Source organism: Camellia sinensis, chromosome 7 (genome assembly GCF_055761805.1).
Source record: "Camellia sinensis isolate YWXY chromosome 7, ASM5576180v1, whole genome shotgun sequence".
Lineage (NCBI taxonomy): Eukaryota > Viridiplantae > Streptophyta > Magnoliopsida > Ericales > Theaceae > Camellia > Camellia sinensis.
The window spans coordinates 182,386,435-182,392,434 of NC_138967.1; positions in this window are offsets into that span (position 1 = coordinate 182,386,435).

The window sequence follows — 6,000 nt, forward strand, 5'->3', positions numbered from 1 at the left end:
TGAATTTAATTATTAATATCTATAAACTTTATCATGGGTTTGAATTTTTTAGCAAAATTCACTATTTTATTTTATTTGTCACAGCTTGTAACCAGGAAACAAGTGGGGTTGATGTTGGTCTTTTGGGTGAAAAGAATAATTTTTATTTGGACATGGAAATAGGTGATGACATTTGGGAAGTAAGTTAAAAGTCAATTTTTTTGATTTTTTTTTGTTTTTTTTTGAAAAAATGTGCAAAAAAAGTAGAGAGATTGTGTGTTTGGTTTGTGTTTGTAGAGTAGTTTTCGAGATAAAAAGTAGGAAAACTTGTTTGGTTTACCTTTTTTCAGAAATGGTTTTGGAAAATTGTTTTGGGGAGAGAATTTTAAAAAAAGTGATTGATTTGATATGCATGAGAGAGAGTGATTTTTGAAAGTAGGTAACTAAACAAAATTTTGAAATTTTTTTGAAAAAATTTGTGTGGTTTGATTAATCTTAAAAATTTATTTGTAAAGAATTTTTCTCAAAATTTTTTCTGAAATACAAACCAAACAAGGCCAGTGACCCAAAAAAGCTAAAAAGCTAAAAAAAATGACTTTTAACCAACTTGTCAAAATATCTGTCATATATTGATCTTGGGTCATATGGTGGAGTTTGTAAAACCCAAGTTGTGTGTAGCATTATTTTATTGGATAGGTTAATAATTAAATAAATTTATATAGGTCATTTATTAATATCAAAGAATTAGTTATGAGATGACATTATATTTTCTTTTACTTAGATGGGTAATTTTGTAACTTTGAGAAACTAGGTTAATAAGCCCACTTGTTGTGGCTTTAAGTCTTGGGAAACAAACAAAACAGAGGCTGGGAATTGCTCCATAGGCGACAAGGGTTTAAGAAGGTAAAAGAAAAAAAGAAAAGAAAAAGAGAAGAGAGGTCCAAGTGAGGCTGCAACAGGGATTGGAGGCAGCACGTTGGGTTTTTGGGACACCCATTGGTTGAGGTAAAAATCTGCCTTTACTGTTGATTATTAAGTTTATGTTGAGGAATTAAACAATCAATGCATTAAGGGGATTTGGAAGATCTATAGGTGCCTACTTAGGTTTTGAGAATTGGGTGCAATATGTAAGTGTAACTTTGGGTGGGTAATAGAAACAACAGAGTTTTGTATCATGGGTACGGGTGTGTTTGGCTATAAAGTAGGGTTGAATGGTTTGATCACTTGGATATTAAAGCAATACATTAATCTAATATGGTGGGGCTTTTGTGGGTTTATGTAACACGTAAAAATATTAATTTATTTAAGGTTTTATTTATTAGGTTTGTGTGATTGAAGTGGTGGAGCTGGGTGTTTGGGGTTTGGAGTTGGAGTTGGTGTTGGAATATTATTTCTAAGCGTTTGAGGTAAGTAACCCTCTATCACTGTTAGTACATTTTTTATTCATATTGAATCGTTTAAAATTATAAGTATTTATTTATAGCCTTCATGTTCTCTTAAAATTAAATATGGGTCAAGTATAAAATAGTATCGAATATTATTATGAAAATTATTTGAATATTTTATGGAACTATTATGAAAATTGTACTAAATGTTTATTCTGAAAATATCGAATATTTTGTTTAAAAGTTGTGTATTGTTTGAATTTTGAACATCACTCTAGTCTGACTATAATTTGGACCCTAGCCAATAGGGGTTATTTATTGGTACAGAAACTAGTTTCTTTTGGGGCTTTACCACTGGCCTATGTGTGGTTCTGGGCCTTATCACAGGCTAAGTAACCATAGTCACCAAGACTTGGGTTTTGTGAATCGCATCATTGAACCATTGAATATCGAACCATCAATTTTGAACAACGAAATTCCGTCGAATTATCTCGTTATCTTTTCAATTAAAATGTATTGCTACACTGTTTATTTTCAACTATGAAACCATCGTACAAAATAATTGTTCATTTATTGAATGGTAGCAAAAAAATATATTTATTGGTTATCAACCATTTTTTTTTTTTTTTTTGGTATCATTGATCCAGCTAGCAGTGATGGTTGGTTATTTACTGGGCTGTCTAGCTTACTCTTATTTTTTTTTCAGATTCTGAGGAGTAGAGCTGCCTGGGCTTTTACATGTGGGAGTGCCGAGAGTAGGACTATGATTTAAGTACTTGGATTTTTTTTTTTGTTAGTGGATTATATTAGTGGACTTGGTAGACAATTTCATATGATAAGAATCATCTATTTGTATGAATTTTAGCATTATGATAATTAAGGATTTAATTTGAGTATTTTACATTGTTGGTTATGTGTGTTGTTCAAATTGTGAAATTAAATAAATAGATTTATGAAGAAATCAAATTATATACCAAGAACATATGCTAATAATTACAATTAAATTTCAACAGAAATACACAAAACAATAAAAGGGTAAAGAGACGAAACCGAAGTCTGCACGGAAGCAGTTTCCTTAAAACAAATTTCGCCGCCTCACGGGTCGAGTGCTTGAGGAATCCTAGCGTCTGTCTCCCAGGATACGACGGTCAAAACCAGCTACGGCAGAAGCACTTTCTGTCTAACTTAGCGAACAAGAACAGTGGCAACACTCTCTCAATGTAGGAACTTTCTGGCAAACTGACTTGTAAAATAGAAGCAAAAAATTTCTATTTTGAAACTTGATAGGAGGGTCTCAATTTATACATGTAAAGGGGAGAGAAGAAGAGCCTCCAGCCTTTAAGGCTGGTCATTAAAACACCAAGCATCCATAGCCCCTTTCCAAAAATATGAAAGTTTGGATACCCAAAGGATTCGCACCCTTTAGCCAAGAAAAAGGATTTAAATACTCTTTAAAATCCTATTCATGAATCTAACATCATGAGGCAATTTCTTGGCAATTTCTTATTCAAAACCCAATGGTTTTTGGCTCACTTGGACCTAACACAATAAAAGGTTGGGACCCACTTTAATATTTAATTAAAGTCACCACACTTTAATATTAAATTAAAGTCACCAAAAATCATTTTTTCCAACAATCCCCCACATCAATAAAAATTGACCGAAAGACTCAACAAACGGACATCGTTCAACAATAATGACTCAAAGAGAGAGTACAACGAACTAACCCCGACATCAGAGAAGGTAGCATTTGGCTTTGAACCTCTCCCAGTGAAAACCTATCGAGTTTACTGGCTGATCAGTGAATAAGACATCTTGAACTGCTCTGCCATTTATGTAAACTGAGACAATAGATCTCACACGGGAATTACTCCTACCACCATTCTATTCTCACTGGTGTGCCCTGTGTGGCCCTAGACACTAGCCTGGTTCAGCGAGTGGTTTCAAAGAATCTTAGCCTGCCCAATTCTTCTAGAAGCGGCCCCACTTCACACTCACATAGGTGACTCTACTTGAGTATCCTGCAATACTCAGCTCAACAACTTAACACACAAGAGTCATTAAAAGCTCAGCTTAACCTCTACACTTGCAGGTATCACTGATAAAAGGAATGGCTGGAGGTTTAACCTCCTCAGTGACATACCACCGTTACACGCAATTAGATTGTCCCATTGAACCTAGATCTTGGGATCTCCAGTCAACTAGGTTGGGTTTCCATTCCGGTAACTTCCAAAGGCCTCAACCCCATTCCTTTTGACGATGTTTCGACTAACACTCGACTTAACCCTTTGGTTAGCGGATCCGCAATGTTGTCCTTAGACTTTACATAGTCTAAAGAGACAACTTCATTCGAGAGTAGTTGTCGTATGGAATTATGTCTACGACGGATATGTCTAGACTTTCCATTATACATATTACTCTGTGCCCTACCAATTGCAGATTGGCAATCACAATGAATACAAATAGCTGGCACAGGTTTAGACCAACGTGAAATATCTTCAATGAAATGGCGAAGCCATTCTGCTTCTTCCGTTGCTTTATCCAAAGCAATAAATTCTGATTCCATCGTTGATCTAGATATACACGTTTGCTTGGAAGATTTCCAAGACACGGCTGCCCCACAAAGAGTGAACACATATCCACTAGTGGACTTTGAGTCCTTTATATCTGATATCCAATTCGCATCACTATATCCTTCAAGCACCGCTGGATATCGAGTATAATGCATCCCATAATCCCGAGTGTAGTGTAAATACCTTAACACCCGCACAATGCCCTACCAATGAGAAGCATCGGGATTACTTGTGTATCTACTAAGCCTGCTAACCGAGTAAGCTATATCCGGCTTAGTACAACTCATCAAATACATTAAACTTCCAATTACCCGAGAATATTCTAACTGTGAGACACTTTCATTATTATTCTTGGTAAAATGTAGACTTAAGTCTATAAGTGTCGATGACACACTCGTATCTGATCCACTAACTTCTCAAGTATCTTATCAACATAATGAGACTGAGATAGTACAATTCCGCCAAAGATTCTGGTAATCTTAATTCCCAGAATAACATCTGCAATGCCCATATCCTTCATGTCAAACTTAGAGTTTAACAACTTCTTGGTAGTTTTGATCATTTCATCATTACTACCGATAATGAGAATATCATCAACATATAGACACAAAATGACATAACCTCTGTCAGTGTCTTCGACATAAATACACTTGTCACATTCGTTGATTCTAAACCCATTTGACAACATTACATTGTCAAACTTCTCATGCCATTGTTTAGGCGCTTGTTTCAAACCATACAAAGATTTGACAAGTTTACAGACTTTCTTGCTTTGTCCTGGAGCTGAAAACCCTTCAGGTTGCTCCATGTAGATTTCTTCATTCAAATCCCCATTTAAGAAAGCTGTCTTTATATCCATCTGGTGTATCTCAATATTGCGCAAAGCTGCTATCGCAATCACCATGCGAATGGATGTCATCCTAGTTACAGGTGAGTACATATCAAAGTAATCCAGGCCTTCTCGTTGCTTGTACCCTTTGATAACGAGCCTCGCCTTATACTTGTCAATTGGCCCATCGGCCTTCATCTTTCTTTTAAAAATCCATTTGCAGCCTAAAGGCTTGTAACCTGGAGATAAATCTACCAACTCCCAGGTGTGGTTCTGTAAGATAGAGTCAATCTCACTTTTGATCGCTTCTTTCCATAAAGGACTCTCAGCAGAAGTCACAGCTTCGTGGAAAGTTTGAGGTTCGTTCTCAACCATATAAGTCAAGAAGTCTGGACCAAAAGATTTGGATATCCTAGCCCTTTTACTCCTTCTGAGCTCATCTAAAACCACAATTTGATCATCACCTGAATCATCAACATGATCATCCTCACTAGCAAGCTCATCAAATTGCTCCAAAGACCTTGAAACCCCTTCATGGGTTCGGCAAGGAAAAATGTCTTCAAAGAAACATGCATTCCTTGACTCCATGATGGTATTCCTGTGTATGTCTGGAATTTCAGACTTATGTACAAGAAACAGATATGCACTACTATTATGTGCATAACCAATGAATATACAATCTACGGATTTCGGGCCTATCCTAACCCATTTGGGTGTAGGAATCGCCACTATTGCAAGACACCCTCACATTCGTAAGAATTTATAAGAAGGCTTAACGCCTTTCCATAACTCATACGGCGTCTTGTCCACCTCGCTTCAACACAAGTTTCACTCTTGTGTTTCGTCAGAACAACCTTGTCGGACTCAAAAACCATGAGAAAACATGTTTATTGAGAAAACACCTTGAGACAAGATTCTTACGAAAATCTGGAATATATAGGACTTCGTTCAAGGTCAGCTCCTTTCCTGACGTCAACTTCAGGACCACCTTTCCTTTCCCCTCAACAATCGAGGTAGCAGAGTTTCCCATAAACAACTTCTCACCGTTAGTAACCAGTTCGAAAGTTATAAACAGCTTCTGCTCGGAGCAAATGTGGCGTATAGCCCCAGTATCAATCCACCATTCTCTTGGGTTTGAACCCACCAGATTCACCTCAGAGACAACGACAGACAAGTGCATATCATCCTCCTCATGGGAGTGCTCTTGTAAGTCTGCCATATGAGCACGAGGTTT